We start from the raw sequence: 19,753 nt of genomic DNA, 5'->3' as shown, positions 1-19,753 counted from the left end.
GGATTTCATACTCGCAGTTCCCACATATTTGCAATTTTGGGCTTTGCTGGAGCAGAATAAAGCAGTAATGTCTGTAGCCCCTTACAGCAGGACCTACAAGGGGCAAGGTGGTTTGCAGTTGGCTTCCCAGAAACACATGGTTTTTATACGAACGTTGGCAGCCTGTGCACGCAGGTCACTGTAATCACTATATTTTATTTTTTTTTTAATGGTTAATGAGGATAAATATAGCGTAATTTCTGAGGGATTTCACAAACACTTTCTTTGTAGTCCTCTCCCCAGCTCACTCTCCGTGATTTTTTCAGGGTGCGTTTTTCCTCTTCTGTGCCAGATTTTCTCATTCCTGGGAGCCTGGCCGGGCAGGAGGATCTGCCTGCGGGACCCCAAAGGAAGCAGGTCCCAGGGCAACACGCCCCAGGCCCTGCCGGCCACCAGCACCCCGGCCGGGGCAGGCGGCCCAGCCCCACCGCCGCGGCCGTGCATTCCTGCCTGTGATCCAGAGCAGGACCGAGCACCAGATGTCTGACCTCCTCACCCTCCTGGCAGCGCTGAGCGGCCTTTCCTGTAAACTTCTGTGGCGTTTTATTTTCCTTTCTTTTCCCAGCCTCCAACTGCTGGTTATTATCATTATTAGGCATAAATGGCCTCTTTCACACTCAGCAAGGCGAGTGCTCCCATGAATGAGGCCTAACTACCGTGAAAGGGCTCGCATGAGGTTCGGAGAGTGTCATGCAACTCAACTAATACGAGAAAAGAACATTATGAACCCATCTCACTTTGCAGGCAAGGGGATATTTCCATACGCCTGGACCAAGAGTGTGTGTCACGCTTGTGCAAAGGAAAAAGAGCAGGTTGAGATCTTTCCTTAGAGGAAAGAAGCTGGTCGAGGCACAGCAATTTCAAGAATTAAGCAGTGGGAAAGGATTAAGATCAGGGTTCAACTCACGTTATTTTTCTGCAGCAGTGAATGCAGCTGCCTAAGAAGAAATCTGACAGAGGGCACTTATCTCCAGCACCTGGTGAGAAAAAAATAAATAAATTTGACATGGAAAAGATAGGCATTCCCCTTACGCTGTAGTTTTAACTTATCACCCAGCACATCTATGCACTGAAGGCAATCTGGATGCAAATGTTACTTCTATTTGCATTGAGGGTTGAAAACAGCTGAATACGGGTTACAGTTACGGGCATGCGGATATCAAAAAGCCTCTAACCACATCCTGTTACAATTAATGGTCTGTGTTCACACCGCTTCATGCTGGGATGCCCTCAACTATGACAAACTAAGCAGGGTCGAGCAGGATTGCCAGCAGGGAAGGAGAGCTCTGAAGGATCCTCCTGCCTTGTGCTGACCCCAGCACAGCCCCAGGACCCAGGCTGTGGGTATTTCTGGAAAATAGACTGAGACTGAAATACAGCCATCTGTTTTTTTAATTTATCTTTTTTTTTTTTATTTTATTTTATTTTTTAATAAGAGGGGGAATTTTTGCCTTTTCCCTTAACCACGTTTTTGTGCGCAGCTCCTGCGTTCTCTCACTGGTATTTCCCACCAAAGGCCGTGCTGATGCATTTTTACACAGAAACTGTGGGGAGTTTCTCCGTGCTGGGGAAAAGCCTCTTTGCTCCTCTCTAGAGGGAGCTCTCTATAGGTTTAAATGCAACTTCGATGGAGACGGGAGCTGTGACGCCCTCACGTGAAGGGCAAAGAGCACGCGGTGTTGTACGAGGAAGAAAACTGCTTTAATTATTATTATTTTCAAGAGGAATTGTGAATTGCGTGTCCTCTTTTGGAAGAGACATCCCATCAACATGTCAAATATAGCTTTCGATAACCAAGAGGAGGTTCTCCCCAGCCTCACAGATCTTTGAGGTTGACAAGGCTCTGATCCAGACAAGCCGCCATGGCCTCAGCCCGAGCGGCTGCACAGCCGAGTGCGGCAATTTCCTTGATTGCCAAAGGTCCCCGTTTCTGAGCATGTTTTTCCCCATTTCCAAACTGTTTTGCAGAGGTATCAGAACATGTTTAATACTGGAGAAAAATGTGAGCATCGTGGTCATTGAGCAAGACTCACCCCTCTTCCCCTTCCTTTTGTTAAAGCAGATTGAGTCTGGAGGGACTCTTGTTTACAGTCTCTTTACAGTGGGCTCTTTTTGCTGCCAATGCCACAAATGATGTCATTTGTTTAGCGGGAGACTGACTATTAGAAATGCCAAATGTAATTAGGATCTTTACTTTCAATTGCATTTCCCAAACACTCATGGTGAGAAATGGCTGCTACCTTTTGAACTCTCAGCCTAGCAGTGGGAGCTTTCCCCTGCGAGGGCTGTTGGCAAAGGCTCCAAGCTAGGGCGAGAGGAGATTTCACACGGCATTTGCAATTCTCCTCTGCGTTTGGAAAGCTCATAAGCTTTCAGCCAGGGGGGCAGTGATGTCACTGAAAATAACTCCTCTTCTGGTGGGGAAAAAGGAAAAAAAAAAAAAATTAACCCCCAGAGACTGCAGAGCTGAGGCTCTGCCTGCTTCAGGTCCTCCAAGCCTGGGAGGAATGGGGCCGAGGCCGGCCAGATGCTGCCAGCTGGTTTGCAGCCAGCGTACTGGGATCCTACTCCACCCATGACACTTAGAGAGAAACAAAGGGTGTAAAGGGTGTGTTAGGGACAGGAAGAGGCGTGAGGCTTGTGACTGTACTCCAGCTATTCTCCACTGTCAGGAGCCCCCTGAGGGAGGAGGTGGGAGGAGGCGAGGGGAGGAAGGCCAGTAGCAGATGGCATTAATTTAGCACAGCCCAAGGCTGCTGCACAGTGTGCTGCTGCTTGGTTTGTGTTCGGAACCAGCCTAAAACCTGCGGCTCCCTGCTTGCAGGCTGCCCTTGTACCCATAGCACAGGGCGAGGGAGCCGGGGCATCCGAACTACTGAAATTCACCCTGCGGAGCCCCAGCTGACAACAGGCAAGATGTTGTTAGCATGCAGCGAAGCTCTGGGGGCCCATCCCAGCGCTCGCTGACGTCAATGGAAACCTTTCTGTTGACTTCAATAGACTCTGGATCAGGCCCCTGGCTTCTAATTGTAAGCATACATGGTTTCTCTCCTTCCTTCTTCTGATCAGGGATGGTAAAATAGCGAACATGACTTCTGTTCTTCTACAGCCCTGGCTATTCAGGCACCTTTCTTGCCATGATGGAGGCTGCACGTAACTAGAGCAATGTGCATGCTCTTAGATGCTCTTAGACTTCTGGAGTCTGTTTTGTTGTGATTTAGTGCCAACATGTTCGGCATTAGGAACATGGCTCTTCGTGGTGGCTGCAACCACTGTGCACGGTGGCACGCAGCCCTGCCCTCTGCTCTCCCCTTCTCCAGCAAGGGCTCACGTCTCAACTCACTTTCCAACCAGCACCTGGAAAACTCTGGGCCAAGCAGACCTGAAGGGTTTATTTTGTTCCCTCTCTATTCACAAACCACCAAAATTGTCACGTGTGTCACTCATGAGGCCTACCTGCTCTTCTGAGAAAACAGCAGGTAACCCACCGGAGAGCCCAGCCTGTGCCCTCGCAGCTTTGGGTCACTGAGAAGCTCAGCGCACCCCCTCCTGCTGCCTCCGATCCCCTGGTGCCCTCCTCAGATTGTTTCCTACATCCCCTACAGTCCTCCCACCACCACCTCTTCCAGGGATTTCTCTGCAGGTTATTCGAGGATACGGCCACTCGAGTGAAAATACGATGATGAAGCACCTGTGTTTTGACTATACGCTGTCTTCTCCTGCTGGTTTTCATGTTCCCTGCATTCCCGTGTGATTACTTTTTCTGTGTTGCCTCTCTTTTATTGAGCTTGTGAATGCAAATCACTTCTGGGATGTTATTAATTTTCTTCCAGCTGATAAAACGTCTGCGAGCCAGGAGGGAGCACGAAGTCTGCTTTGTGTCCTTTGAGTTCTTTGAGCCAGCAGTTTTATCCTGCAGTTTACAGTTATTCCTGCAATAAATGGGTCCGTAAAAGAGTTGCTGATTTATATTTTAAAAATGGGGAAAAAATCCCAAAATTCTGAGAAAACAGAAAACTGAGATATTTATTTATTTATTTATTTATTTATTTTTCCCTAAGACCACATAACTGCTGAAAGAACAAGAAGCTGTTGACTTTGGGCTGCTAAATTTACTGAATCACTTCTGCAAAACCCAGGCACTACGTGGTATCCTTAAAAGGCCAGTCTTACGCTCATGATGCAGAGCTTTCCATTTTTATTTATTTATTTGTTTCTCAAATTTGCCATCATGTCGTAGAAACCTTGTTATAGCTCACTATGGATTTGAAGCAGAAGGTTCCTTTCAATGCATCCCATTATAGTAAATCAATGAAAATTGAACATAAGGACAGAGCCAAAACGTTTTACTGCTTATTTAAAATTTCTTGCTATAATTTTAGTGCCATTGCTTTAGTTTACGCAGCTCGCTACACAGCTGAATCCATACAGCCATCTATTTTAACTGATCCTGAATTTTTTTCTGCTGGGTTGATAGGAAAATATTGTGTTACCATTCTTAGGATATATTCTTAGCTAGTGGTGAAAAAATATTTCCAACCCAGGTCAAGTCATAAGGGAAATGCTGTTAATGAACTTTGTCTTTAGGACTTGTAAATCAACAGAGGACTACAGAGGTTTAGAGAGAGGGTTCTCATCTTTCCCTTTAGTGAGGGCTGTCATGGTCCAGTTCACTCCCATATTTTTTGAAGTGCAAAGGACTGATTATTTTTTTTCTCTCTGCGTTTTACTTTAGGAACAGAGAATGGGATTTGAAGACCCGTGGTGTATCTGTTGTACGAGCCAAAGTACAGCTGTCATGGTGCGTGGGCTGGGAAGCAGGGCTTCGGTTTCAGCACGGGGACGCGAGTCTGCAGATCCCGGGAGGGGATCACGCAGTGGGCACAGCCTGGGACTTCTGGCAAGGCACAAGCCAGCACGCTGCTACAGTCTCTGTACTTCACGTCCTGCCTTTTACAACACAGCCACGTTCTGCTCAGCATCCTGCTGCTGTGGGTGCCCAGTGAAACGAAGGGTCTGGCACAGAGTGCTTGAACCAGGCCAGGTCTGGCTTTACCGAGCAGCCCCTGGACGTGCTGCTCTGTTCGCACCAGGGGTAGCATCAAAGCGAGCAGTCGCAGCCGGGCAGCTCCGGCCTTTCCTTGTATGTCAGCAGGAACTGATGGGACTGCGTGCACAGTGAACTCCTTTCCTTTGCAGGAGGTTAGCCCAAGATGCTGCGGTGGGGCCGCCCTTTGTTCCAGGCAGAAAGCTGGTGTAGGACCCGCTTCCTGGAGACAGGGAGGAAGGAAACCCTAAGGAAGGAAGACTAACAACGCTCTGAGTCACGACCTGATTCTCAGCCTGCCTCCGGCAGCACGTGTCCTGCTCACCATCAGTGGGGTTTAGGGCAAAGCTACAGCAGATGCCCCTGATAGAGCCCTTTAAGTACTGCGAAGAAATTCCTCCTGTGTTTTCAACTTAATGTTCTAGAATTTAGTGTGTAAGCTGTTTTTAAAGGTGGTCCTCTAGGGAACGTATATTGTCATGGCCTATTCAAGAAATTTTACTGATGAGCATGGGTCAGCACATAGGGGAACACAACAAAGGCTGTGCTACTACCGTTGATACGTCATCCCAGTCTGATGTACCATCTTGCTTGGTGGCTTTGGCCAGCCCCACAGAAATCCCAAAAGTAAACCCAAAGGAGAGCTGTGGTGAGTCTGAAGGACACTGCCAGACTGCGAAGATACTGCAGAGTTTTTGTGTCTTGCATTCATCTTGTGAGTACAGAAAATCCTTCCGTCACTGACGTTCTTGTTTTAAAAAGCTGAGGAACAGTTGGGAATACTCAGTGACTTCTAGCTTGAACTGCACTGTGAGAAGCAATGTGAGTAGGGAAATGCCCTTTCCTCTTCTCCCATGCCGATGCTACATCCTTGACCTCGGTCACAGCCGCTTCCAAGCAACAATTCTCGCTGCGGCTAAACGACCTTCACACGTTTGATACTGAAAAAGATGGTTTGGGTGTTTCATGAAAATGAACTCATCGGAGATGTGCATTACCAGGGGCTGGGTGCAGTTATTCAGCTGAATGTGGGAATGAGATGAGTTCTAGCAACACAATAAAAAAGCAAATTTGGTATTTCATGGTGTTGGAAAAGCAGTTGCTGTTGACAAGGCTCTGAAGACAACTATCTGTGAAAAGGGGCAAATGAGCACAAACTGTGGGCTTTGACCCTGGTTCTCCCTTTGCTCTGCCTATGTAAATTCTGACAGATTCAGTCTTTAAATAAATCATGGAAGTGACAAAATTGTCAAAGTTTGAGAAGACATCAATACCCAGGTAAAAACAACAGAAACTTCTGAAAACAAGGGCAGCAAAACACTGAATTAAGGTTAAAACTTTTTGCAGAGATTTGGCTCTCCAGCCTCAGATCCATGGACTAAGTTTGATAACTTAATACAGAGATGTTCTTGTTTGTTACTTCTTTCCAATCTTTCATGGTCATTTGAAAATTAAAACAGATCCTCCTCCTCCAGACAGTCGAGTACAGTGAAAGCAGCTTGTTACAAAACACGGCTAAGAATGTTTAAATAAAAAATATGTAGAATAAAGAAGGAACTATTCATGATGCATCACTACTCTGACAGGCTGTGAAGTTATTTCACCCTTCAACACAAGTGCTAAAACATAATGGAATCCCTACTGAGTGTTTTCATGCCTACCAGAACATAAAAAAAAGCATAACAAAATGCCCAGTGTGCCCCTAACTATTAGCTTGGCTGAGTAAGGAGGCCAATAGAAAACAGTGCCACTGTGGGAAATATTTGTGGTGAGGGAAGGAAACAATAACTGAAAGTGATAAAAAATGTATGATTCTCGCACAACCATGCATTGGCCAGGGAAACACATTGTGCCCTTTGCTATGAAAGACAACCTGCAGACACAGCATCAGTATAGGCTGTGTTTTTTTCTCTCTGCTGCCATAAAGAAATGTAAAAGCCAGATTTTAAAAAGGCTTCCGGTTGGGAAAGGAGGCTGCTTCTGGTCCTTTTGGTTACAAAAAGGTCCATTCAGCTTGCAAGCAAGCTATGAGAGAGATACTTGGAATGCACCATTTCAATCTGTTCTTTTTGCTTCCAGTTTAACTGAGAACATGAAACAGGCACAGATGTAGCACTGCAGTGTGTGAAAGTGAGGCACTGAATGGTGCATTAATATGAAGCTGGAATCTGCTGTAATTAATCAGGCCCTGTTCAGAAAGAATGAACAAGACTTCAGCCAAATATATATATATATATATATGTATATCTGTATACTTGGCCTTTAATACATAAGAATGTCAGTAAAGTAACACTGAATTCACGGAACGTGATGAACTCAAGGTGATTGTTCAGGTACACATCAGTGGTGAGCTGGCTGTAAATGACAATTTGTTCCAAAGCTATTAACTTTTACTGCCTTTTTCTCTGATTCGCAGTGCAGATAAAAAACACTTCGGAGGCTGAGGCTGTGCATCCCATTTGATGTTTGAATGTGAAGAACCTAGGAAGAAGTATCCTGAATTATTGCTGCTTACAACAAGGAAATGAACTTTTATGGAGGTCCAAAAGCCCTTCTGTACTCAGAGGCTGGGATGGTTTCACTTTGTTCTCCCTGAGCCCTGATGTAGCTTCACAACCACCCGGTAGGAAGCGATGCTTACAAAGTTGTAAAACTGGTGGAAATAAGAGGATAATCTCTGCCTAACCACAGGGTTTTCCACGTCAGGAATTCAAACATCCTGAAATCATTCTGCCCCCAGACGTTTTTTATTTTTATTTTTTCCTTCTGGAGGAAAGGACTAAATAATGTGTTTCAGGCCTATGCGTGGCCTTATGCTATTCTCAGTGTGAAACCTGTAAAAGGAAGAGGAAAGGAAAAAAGGCAGGCTGAGGAACCTGTCAGCCAGAAGACAGGCCTCCACCAACCCAAACCAGTCTTTCTTCAACTTAGAAAAGGTATTTGTCAGTCAGGAGAAGGGCAGGGCCTGGAAAAGCCACTCCATTCAACATTTTTACTGTAAGTCCTGAGCAACCAGGAACAGCACTGACATTTTGTAATTTGAGGGAAAACCCCGAATGCTTGTTGAAAGCTGCTCCTAGTCTCCTTTCACTACCACTCCTCCATGCTTCCTGCAGCAGTGAGGGGGGCAGGAGAGGAAGGCCGGGCTCCCCACTTCCCCTGGCCGGCCTGGCTACAAAATGGCCTGTGGTATAAAATGGCGCCTGTGGTACAAAATGGCGCCTGTGGTACAAGATGGTGCCTGTGGTACAAAATGGCGCCTGCAGCCCAGCCTGCCCTGCTGGGCCTGCTCCTGGCTGTGTGTGGCACCCACAGCACCCGCTGCTATCCACAGCCACCTTCAGCTCTTGTAGACATGAGCTGAGGCAGTTTCTCAGATCTCCAAATTGGTCGTGAAAGACTCGAAGCGTTTGTCTAAACTTTTGGTTTTGACGGTATCAGGCCTCCTTCCTAAAGTCCTCCTAATAGCCATTCAGCATTGTTCTTCTGCTAAGAATATTTTTTTTATATGAAAATAATTGCAGCAGTGCTCGAAAAATAAAAATGTAAGTATGCTACAGAAATTCAACATATTTTTAATACCAAGCCTCTTTTAATATCACTTTTTGTAGTAGTGTCTGCATGAAAAGCAGACAATTCAATTTTGCTGGATGTGCTCTCGGTCTGATTCCATAAACACTAAACATGTTAGCAGATCCTGAAAATCTTTTATTTCAGCTTAATTGAAGCAACTGATACAACATAGTATAATTTATTTATTTTCAAATTGAATGGTGGAAGATTGGCATTATTTTATGCCAGTTCTCAATTTGTGTCAGGAATATTCTAGCCAGTGGTGTAAGTTGGTTTACGTTCAAATTTTGCAATTGTTCTTTTACTTCTTTTTTAAAGGGTCACTTCACTGGTGAATAGATCATATGTTAATGAAGTTTGAAAGGTCTTTTTTGAGCAACGTAAGACTTAATAAAACCATAATTTTGCATTTTAGTGCTTCGGTGGGGAAAAGGTGTTAATTAAGAGTACCATGGCAAAGAAAACTGCTTTTTGGCTCTGCCTACAAACTGGCTTATTCTTCTTATAAATAATCAGTCCCACTTAATTACCAGACCATATTCTATTTACTAGCTACAGTCAAGCATTCCCAGACCTCATAGTTTTAAGTCTGTGAAACACTTGAATATTATGATCTCACCTCATGATACAGAATCTATTCAAGTTTATACATGACGTGGAAAGTCTCCGGGATGTACTCTGAGGTGTAAAATTAGTGTAATTCCACTGGAATGAAAGAGACGTGCCAATTTATATCAAGTGAAGCTATGGCCCACAATGTCTCAAAGACATTTGCTTTTGTCTAGCAAACAAGCAAACAACATTCTTCATTTTAATGGAAAATAATGGTAAAGTCTGCCCTTGCTAATGTACAGAAGCAGATCAAAGATGGTACAACCTCAGCTTGCAAGGCAGTATTTTGCTAGCAGACAATTAATATGATAGTATCAGGGAAATGAAAATCTATTCCATGTCTAGGTGTTTCCCCTTATGGACTGTAAAACTATGGGGTTTATCATTTTCTGTCTTTAGGCAAAAAAGGTAACTCTTATTTGCATGTTTGTCAGTTTGCGCTTGAGAGTACAAAATTTACTTAAAAACAAGCTCGGCGAGCTAAATGAAATGCCAATGGTCTTATTATCTTGGGAGAGCAAAGCACTTAAGCCCATGATTAAAATAAAGGTAATTGAATTTAAGTGTGCAGTAAAGTAAAGCATAGAAATAAATACTTTGCTGAATGAAAAAGAGATTATTCTCACACTTAAATGTAAGCACTAATAACTATTTTGCTAAAATTGAGGTTTGTACCTTTCTCTCTGCTATTCCAACTATCCCATTAATAAAAACTGGCACTAATTTCAGAGCTTTTCTAGGAAATTTGTATCACAGAATGAAGATCAAGGTGTTCCTTATACAATAAATTGGCAGAGTAGATTTGCAAGAGGAACACATTAAAATCTGGGTGTGATTATGTATGTATCAGAAAGGCAGGAAAGAGCTTATTTCATGTTGAATTGTGTGGCTTTCTCAGAAACATGTCCTTAGTAGCAGAGAATAGCACCTACTTGTTCTACGGAACTCCAAAAGGTTGGTGTTCAGGGGAACTTCAGTGCAACTGCTGCGTTTTTACACCCGAGAACCTCTGTACCAAATTGGTGTTTGGATTTTTTTTTTATTTTTATTTTTTTTATTATTTTTTCCTGCAAGTTTAGGGAAGAAGGAGAATGGACAAATGGAAAAGTTCAGCTGCAATCCCATCTTGCCACTGTCACAACAAAATATTTGGATATGACTTTTTTAAAAGCTTTTTCCATTTTGTCTTCAAAGAAAACATAAAAAAAAAAAAAAAAAAAAGCCAGGTTTTGCTCCTGTTGAGCATGAATTTAGGTTCCTTAGCATTGAATGGAAATTTCTTATTATTGCATGGCTTTGGTATCACTGGAAGTGAGATGGACCAGAGGAACATCTGAAAACAATATTATTTGTTGTACATAATGTTATAGGCTGGATTTCTGGGCTGATGCGAATGGGATGAGGTTTAACAAGGCCAAGTGCCGGATCCTGCACTTTGGCCACAACAACCCCATGCAGCGCTTGGGGCAGAGTGGCTAGAAGACCATGAAGAGGAAAGGGACCTGGGAGTGTTGATCAGTGCTTGGCTGAACATGAGCCAGCAGTGTGCCCAGGTGGCCAAGAAGGCCAACGGCATCCTGGCCTGTATCAGGAATAGTGCAGCCAGCAGGACCAGGGAGGTGATCGTCCCCCTGTACTCAGCTCTGGTGAGGCAGCACCTCGAGTGCTGTGTTCAGTTTTGGGCCCCTCAGTACAAGCCACAGAGGATGCCCAGAGGAAGTCTGTAAGGACAGGGCAGGCAGTAATGTCACAGAATACTCTCCCAGCACTTTGCAACCTAGGAACTTCCAGAGCCAGAGGTTGGTGTCTTGTTTTTATATTTATTTTATTTTATTTCCAACTATCTTGTTATCCACAGATTGCCTTACTCCCTTCTCAAGCTCACTCAGGAATAGGTTGAGCTGAACCATTATGTGCACTTGTGCCTTTGAAACTCCACCTCCCTCTGCTGTCAACAGTAACCAGGTATTAGCTTCTTTTTCTTTCAGTAGTTATACCTTCTTGGGAGACTATTACCTCCTTTCCCCTGGCAGATTTTCTTCCCTGAGAAAGGTGGGAGACATTGTCAAGGGTCTTTGAGAAATCCAAGTAGAATGCAAGGAAATATCTGCTGGCTAAATCCTTCAAAGAACTCCTGCAGTGATCTGCAAGGTCTAAATTCCTTTGCCATGCTCGTCCTTCTCTGTGAATGCCTTACAGGAGTGTCTGAACCCTCCTGTCTGCTCTTGGCTCCAATGCTGGCAGATAACTGGAGCTCTGCAAGGGAACAAAACCCATGGGAGGGAGACACAAAGTTTCTTAAGAAACATTTTGAGAGGACTGAGCTGATCATTTAGACACAACCCCAGTTATCTTCATGAAGACCGATGGCTAATGATTAGACATAATGGCTAATGATTAGGCATAATCATAATAATCTCATTAAATAAATAATAAATGCTTTGAGTCTGCAAGCACCTAATCACAGGAATTTTATCTTCTGCTTTCCGTGATTCTTCTAGGATGTGCAGCTGTCAGACTGTTCCTATTAACTGGACTTTGAAACCTCTAAGTGCTCTGCTGTCAACACGACTTCTGTTGTGTCTGTAAGGTCACAGAGCGACCTATATTTTGCAGACTTACATTTTAAAATATTTCTCATTCTGTTTTTGCCAACTTTGTGTATACATCCTGAGCGGTAAAATGCAAATTTAGAAGGCCAGGTATGAGGATCATTCATACTTTATAATGGTATTTTTTACATGGAAAGGGTCATTATCCTAATTAAGCTGGCCCATTTTGAGGTGCGGGTGTATGCATACAAATACAATCAAATGCATTAAATGCCTATAGATCTATTCATATGTATCACACACACACATACACATTTAATGCATCCAGACTGTGTATGTTATGCTTTTTGTGCAGAGCGACCTAATGCAAAGGGTCAGCGCACTGCGATGGCTATTGCTCCCGTTTTGCACACAGAGAAGACTGCGCTGGATAAATTATTCACTGAAAACCATCAGCCAGCCTCGCCACGGGCACGATTTACACCGGCAAAGCGCTTTTGATACGGATTGCGTGAGAGACACGGCACAAAAGATGGCTGCATTGCAGCGGACCGAGGAGCATTACTCCAGGATGAAGGCAGGAAGCAAAAATAGCCTTGCCACGCCGCTATCGCAGAAAGTTTCTAAAGCGGGAATGTGAATTCCCTGCCCTGCATGCACGCAGCCTGCGGCTGCTCAGCTCCACGCCTCTGCCCCAGCTCAGCTCAGCCCCAGCTCCAGCTCAGCCCCAGCCCCAGCCCCAGCTCAGCCCCAGCTCAGCACCAGCCCCAGCTCAGCACCAGCCCCAGCTCAGCCCCTGCCCGGCGCCGCCCCTCTCCTCGCCGCCGCCAGGATGAGCGCTCGGCAGAGGGCTGGCCGTCGCTTGCAAGGGAGCTGGAGCGAAAGGGAAAGGCAGAAAATGGAGCGGCAGTAATGTCCTGAAGGTAAAGCTATGCTCAGTTGTTATTCTTTTTTTTTTTTTTTTTTTTTTTTTTCCCCTCCTCCCCGAGCCTGCCTCTCGCTTGGGTTGTTTCGAGCAGAGGGAAGGAGACTTGCTGAGATGGCGTCACTTCATAAAAGTTTGTAGATTTTGCTGAGTTTTTTTATTTGTTTGCCTTTTTTTTTTTTTTCTTTTCCTTTTTTTAAGGGGGGATTGTGCTATTCGTAATGGAACTATGCGATGTGGCCAAGATCTAAATATACGGCTGCGAAAACAACCCCTGAGATAGTGACACCGATAGCAGAGGCTATTGTTTAACTTTTGGGATTCCGATTAAATCCTGAAATGTTAAATATTTATTTAATGCGTACGGAGATCGGGAATTCTCGCTGGCTACACTAATGGAGCCAGAACAGGCAGCGATGTTTTTCGCCTACCCCCCTCCCAAATCTAAGTGGGGACTTCCAGATCTAAGAGCAGGGACTTTGTGCCAATGCACAGCCTGGAATATGAACATTAAAGGACAAAACAGTTTAGCTTTGTTTTAGGAGTTTTATTTCAGTTGGTTAAGCAAACTATTGCATTTTTTCCCGTTTCTCCAGCTCAATCCAAACATAACATTCCAAAGGCTAAAATCTGGTACAAAATAAAGCCTACTCAGTAGCAGCCGAAGTTACATTCACAGTCTAAAAATGATCAGAAAGCGCCTCAAGAATCCTAAATGTCATGTCTGCTAACGCTCCCGCCGTGGCCTACGTACCACTGCAATCCTCTGAAGTGGTTACCTGGCCAAGAGTCGGGAAGAGACGATAAGAGGCCAGCAGACAGAAAGCCAAAGCGACGCTAAAAGCTGAAGAACACGGTTCTTCATGACGTTACATAGCAGCAGTTAGCTTTCTTAAATGTTAGTACATTTTCCCTAGGAGATGCTTCTTGGCTCAGTATTTTTTTTCTTTTTTCTCTACTATTTTGTACATTGTCATGAGTACCTAAGATCAGTTTAGAGAATGCTCTCTAAATTTTGGCTGGAGTTTCAATGAACTCATAGGGAAGGCAGGTGTGGGGTGATAAACTTAAGGCTCTGTGAGTTCACATCTCACTCAAGTATTTTACTCAAAAGGAACACTGTCCTGTAGTCAAAGTACAGTTAAAGTTATAGTTTGTCCAGAGAAGGGCAACGAAGCTGCTGGAGTCACCATCCCTGGAGGTCTTTATAAGACGTTTAGATGTAGAGCTTAATGATATGGTTTAGTGAAGGACTTGTTAGTCTTAGGTCAGAGGTTGGACTAGGTGATCTTGGAGGTCTCTTCCAACCTAGATGATTCTGTGATTCTGTCATTCCCAAGCTGTGGTAAATTGTAATTAAGGTTGTGAACTATTTTAGTGACAGTGCCTCACATGGGGCCCATCTCAGCAGTTGGAGCAAAAGGTTTATGAACTTCTAATTTTTCTTTTACCATGTGAAACATTAAGGTGTTTGGATAATAACAGTAATGCCAACTTACTTCAGATTTGCAAAAAATGTAAGCAAAATTGAAAATATATCCCTTGCCTTTAGATTTTCCTTCTTGTATTTCTTTTCCAAACATATGTCATAGGGCAGTGCTTAAAGAGTGGAAGAAATCCCATCAGTGATAAAACCCTGAATGAAAAATAACATTTGACTATTACTATGAGAAGCTAGAGATTTCCTCAACTTATTGGCTTCTCCCATAAGTTTTATTTTCTGTTTCAGAAAATGATCCAGTTCCCTTTTTTTTTTTTTTAAAAAAAAAAAAAGACTTCTGTGGGAATAGCTTTCTTGTGAACTGAAGCAAATAACTTGCAACACGCTGTCCCAAACCGCACCATACTACGCCCCAAAACACTTTTATTTTATGATAGGTATTACTATGCTTGTATATGCAGACCTGGATACTGTAGAGGAAATTATTAAAGTCAACTATTTGGTCATGAGGGTTGAAAACAAAAAGTTGTTTCCCAAGCGTGCCACAAAATTTAAATACGAGTTGTAAAGGCCCGTTGTGGTGTAACTTGAGGACTTCGGTGGAAATACACCTGATGCACACAGGGGAAGGTCAAGTCCTGTCAGCTCTGCCATGGGAAAGCTTTGGTAGGCTGTATTGCCATCGCTAATTGGTTTGTGTTGTGAAATCCTCGGGTGATAACGTGCTGTTAGAAAGTTGTCTTGTGAGTAATTAAGCCTAGGTATAGCTATTATAACCTGATTTGTTACTCATACGCTAGAGTCATCGGCTGTGTTTTCTCTCAAGATGCAGATAACGCTCAGTGTCCTCTTCGCTGGTCTAAGCCAAAAGTGCCTGCATAATGACTGGAGAGATTTTACCTGTAGGTAGGTCCAGGCACATGTAGTGGGAAGCATTATCTTTAATATAATAGGTACCATTATTGTAGCAGATGACTTGTGTTTCAAATTGTTCCTTTTTCCTTGCTTTCATGAAGAGGGAGTGATGTGGGATGTGTACCTTTCTTCAATTAAAGTTTAAAATACTGATTTTACTCCTAAGTTTTTTTTTTGTTTTGTTTTGTTTTTTTAAATCACTCTTTGAGAGTGTTTCTGTTTATTGTATCCAAGCTTCTCCATAGAGTGGGTGTAACCAGGAGAAGAATTTGGCCCATAATGTGAGCTAAATTTTTAGCGCTTCCACTATTTAGAGCTCTGCTGTGTTAAAAATAGCTTCGCTGTGGTTTTGGCCATGGAGCCACAAATACAACTTTTCAGTGCAGAGTTATTGTGGATGTTGGTCCCAGCTATTGCTCCAAGAAATGGAATTCCAGCTCACGACTGTGTCAACAGATGGTTGTATTGAATGTGAGGTTGTGTGTTAAGATCTTCTCACTGTCCCAAACAGAGAATGCGTCCCACCCAAATGCCAATCACGTTCAAAGGGAACAGGCTCCCAGGGAAGCTCTTGGCCTTGGGAGTCAAGAGCCCTGGGAAAAACTGAGTCCATGCTGGCAATACATTGGAAGAACGTGCGCAGAAGGCTCCAAGGGTGGCTAATGGTGCAGGATGTTAAACAGGTGCTAGGGAAGTGAGTAAATCTTTAAGAAGAAAACAATACAGTTTTGTTCGTGAGTAATTTTGATCACAGTTTACACAAAAGAAGAAAGCTTGTAGTGACGTACGATGTATCTTTCTGCTGCCTACAGGCTTTTGATGCGGTTGCTACAGCCAGCTTTCAGGAGGTGGGGGCTACCTTCCCTCTGAGCTTAGCAGTGGGTGACACTCCAGACAGTGTTCTTCTAATGGGAGGTCGTGTTCTGGAAATGGCTGAAAATCACCGATTTAGAAGAATGCCAGTGAGAGCACCGTATGGCCATGTAGCGCTGAAGCAATAGCAAATGCAAGCCGCGAAGCAGTCTTGAGAACTAGCAACAGTGGAGGAATATTCAAAGGAACTATGCCATTTTAAATTCTTTTATTTATTGTTTCCTCTGTGAAGCAGTGTATTACTTCACGGTAATCAGATGGGATTTTTTTTTTTCCGTTCCTCCAGGAAGGTTCCACCTCCCATTCTGCGAAGCAGATCCAGTTTAGCAGTACTTTGCCCTGACCAGATGCTATGCACAAGTTTCAGTGGTCGAGGGTTCACACTCTGATATGGACTTTGCAACAGGCCTCCATGTTCTCTTCATTACTTACGCGTTTACTCTTCCTGCATTGTCCTCTCACCCTCCTTAGGACTTTGACTTTTTTGTCTGTTCTTTTGACGTTTTATTGGTTGGATTGCGTGTTCAGTTTTGCACCTTTAGCTGACTCTCAAATCTGTTAAACTAGATATACCATCCCTAATATATTTACATTTTTCTTCTGTAGAGTATGAAAAGTTGATTTAAACAAGGTCTGTAGTTCAAACATCTTTGTAGATGTAGCAGTACTCAGCTGTTTGATGTCATTTATTCGTTCAGTCCAGTAAAAAAAAAGCCAGCAACTTTAAATTCTCTTGGAACTATAGCTTGTCTTTCCCTCCCCTGACCTACAGTTTCATGTTGAGGTCCTATATCTATATCTTCAGGAAACGAGTAATCCTTCCCTCCCCTTCTCTGTACTGCTGTGTGAGTTGGGCAATGTAAGATTTCCAGAAGCGTGGCTGTAACAATAACAGGGAACTCAATGGCTGGGAGCCAGTGAGGGTAAGTTCACAGTAGCCCACACCACCAAAGGCCTTGCAGATAAACATTTTTAATACATTTCCTCCAGACACTAAGCAATTTTTTTCATTTGGATTTAACTTTCTTACATGTGCGATGTAATGTACACAACATTTGTGTTGCTTTCTTGTTGTGAGGCAGCCGCTTACCATCTATTGTGCTTGTTCTCAGCATGCTGTAAGTTGCGAAGCTATTTAAGAGGACCAAATGGCCAGAGTGAATGCCACCTCCCTTTCCACTGGCTGAACTCTGCTCAGACATAACCCTCTTTTTCTGCCTCAAAAATATACGTAAAGGTATGTATAGTATGTTAGCCCCTCCTTAGCCTTTCCCACCCTGAAAATTTTTGAATAGGGATGGCATGTTCCCCGCTCCACTGCAAAAAAAAAACACAAAAAACTTCCAAAGTATTTCCCCCTTCCCCCATTTCTTCTCAGCTGACAGCTGTGAGAGTCTAACTTTCAGGAGCTATCCTATCCGTTTCCCCTGATTCTGGTTTGAAGCTGGATTTCATTTAATTATCCAAATCATCTTTCACACTGCAGGATTTTTTTTTTGACATAGTTTTAAAGTAGCTTTGCAAATGTTAATGTGGGCAGAGACATGGTAACTGTAGATATATGTATATATTCTTTTTATTATATTATTTTGCCTTTTTTTTTAAAAAAAAGAAACCTCCCCCTTTAGAAAGTTGCTAGGGAATTAAGTTGAACAATGCAGCCATTTTAGAAGTCAGAGGAAGGCCAAAGTTTCATAATAAAGCTTTTTTTTTTTTTTTTTTTTTTCCCCAAAACTATTTCCTTATAATTCAAACAATCTATTTAATTTTCACACCATTCATTTCTAACCAAACAAAAAATCTCATTAAGAAATGTAGAGGTCGTATTCAAAATCTAGCGAGAAAAATCAAAATAATGGAATTTCAGATACTTGTTGAACTTCATAGTTGCTTCTCAACCATGCAAGGCCTGATACAAAGCGGTCATTTTTCTGTTGATCGTTTCGTACTTTGATCAGACTGTAAGGTTATAGCTAGTCCAACAGAAACATGCACAGCAGCTCAGGTTTTATGAGAAGACAGTCTTCTGTCTTCATTGGTGTTAGACTGTGTGCAAAGGAATGTGGAACAGGTAGTTGTACTTTACTTGACTTCGCAAGGCCGGAGCAAATGTATCAACGCGTGCAGCTGTCTCTGCAGAATCTGAGCACACAATTGTAATTAAGATGTTTAGCTAAGTAGAAAGTTAGCTCGTTGTTTTCCCTTAGATTATCAGAGTAACATGTCTGTATTTTGAAAAATCTAGGTTTGCCAGTGCTAAAAATGAGTTATGAAATTCATGAATTTCCCAAATTCAGGTAGTCACATGATTTCCAGCAACTATGTGCAGGAGCCTTACGTCTACTTGCTGCAACCTTTTTCTTGAGCTTTGTATGTTACTAGAGTACACCAACTTCTGTCGACTACATACAACTTTGTATGTAGACGACAGAAGTGTACGTGGTGTTAATGTTATTGTGACCTTAAGACTTGAATCATGAGATAGCAAATGTAATTTACCTCATCCTTTACTCTGTCCCATTGACTACAAGCAGGTAACTTGTCTTTTGCAGCTGGTCATTGGCCAGTTAACATCAGACAAAGAACTAGTCTGTGACAAAATGATGAAAAAGAGGAAAACTATTTTTCAGCTGGTAGATTATTATTACTCTACTCAAAAATAATCTGTATCTTGTGCTTAAGAATCACTGCTTTCTGAGGAGTGGTGTGTTGTGAGCAGACATGCCTAACTTCCCTGTATTTTTAAACTGGGAACTTTGCACAACTTTTGGAAAACTTGGGAGTTTTCCCGTAAGCTTGCATGCACACCTGCAGTGTTCCTCATAAAACTCTAAAACCTCTGCAGGAGAAGCACATCAGAGCTCTGCCTCGTAGCTTCACTTGACAACATACAACTGTTTTGTAACTTCTTAATAAGAGAACATTTTGTTTTGTAGAGACATGATGGCTGGCACATGAACAACACCTCAACTGCTGCTGCCAATTTGTTGTTTGTTACTTGGTTTATTAATTAAGTTACACAAAAGATTTGGAAAAAGACCAACAGCCCTATTTTATTTTTTTTTGGTCCCATATTCTGGACTGCCTGGCCAAAGTAGAACAATTGCTGGTGCAGAGATACATGGAAGTCCCCAAAGGCGGTTAGGGCGGTTAGCTCTGCTCTTTGACTGAATTGTACCAAACCCATGCACCTTCACTGTTTGTCATGAACTTTAGTAGGGATATCCTTCCTGTTGGTCTATTAATTGACCTCTGTATAGATCTGATCAGAGTACACTAGTGCTAAAAACTTCTGTTTACATCAAAAGCCACATGGTTTTCAGCCAGAAAAAAAAAAAAAAAAAAAAATCTTCCAAGCTCAAACTTATTTGAAATTGAAACCAGTTTGGCTCACTGGCTATTTTCCCCATTTCTACAAACTACCTCCCCTTTTTTTTTTTTTTTTTTTTTTTTTTTTTTTTTTTTTTTTTTTTTTCCTGGAGTCAATTTACACAAGGGATTTCATGTTCTTTCCTTCTGGCTTAATTATATAAAATATAATGTGTGTATATACATATATATGTATATAAAATTCCTTTACATTTCCCGATTTATAGTATTTTTTCAGAAGAAAAAAATTTAATAGCAAGATTCAGTAGGATAACAGAAGCCATGGCTACACCAGGTTTTCAGTGGCTCAGAACTGGTGTAGTTAAACATTCTGCAACAGAAATACAAATTATATTGTACACGAAGAATGGTTTTGCCTCGTATATCCTTCCCACATGCTATTTTTG

The 19,753-nt window shown here is 42.7% G+C and overlaps 1 protein-coding gene and 1 long non-coding RNA gene across 3 annotated transcripts in view; both read left to right on the top strand.

Annotated features, from left to right (window-relative positions):
- Positions 1-7,822, top strand: part of LOC118173681 — a 36,220-nt gene extending 28,398 nt beyond the window's left edge. Inside the window, exons 2-3 of the long non-coding RNA XR_004754345.1 lie at positions 5,239-6,416; positions 7,503-7,822. This is a non-coding gene — a long non-coding RNA (uncharacterized LOC118173681). The remainder of the gene's footprint in view (positions 1-5,238; positions 6,417-7,502) is intronic.
- Positions 7,823-12,609: 4,787 nt separating this feature from the next.
- The window catches only part of SMAD5 (SMAD family member 5), a 34,539-nt gene continuing 27,395 nt past the window's right edge, over positions 12,610-19,753 (top strand). For both annotated transcript variants that reach the window (XR_004754344.1, XM_035338452.1), the window contains exon 1: positions 12,610-12,746. The gene's annotated coding sequence lies outside the window, so the exon portion shown is untranslated. The remainder of the gene's footprint in view (positions 12,747-19,753) is intronic.

The sequence above is a fragment of the Oxyura jamaicensis genome, chromosome 13, assembly GCF_011077185.1.
Source record: "Oxyura jamaicensis isolate SHBP4307 breed ruddy duck chromosome 13, BPBGC_Ojam_1.0, whole genome shotgun sequence".
NCBI classification, from domain to species: domain Eukaryota; kingdom Metazoa; phylum Chordata; class Aves; order Anseriformes; family Anatidae; genus Oxyura; species Oxyura jamaicensis.
The sequence above is the reverse complement of the archived record's forward strand: the minus strand, read 5'-3'. Positions and strand labels throughout refer to the sequence as shown.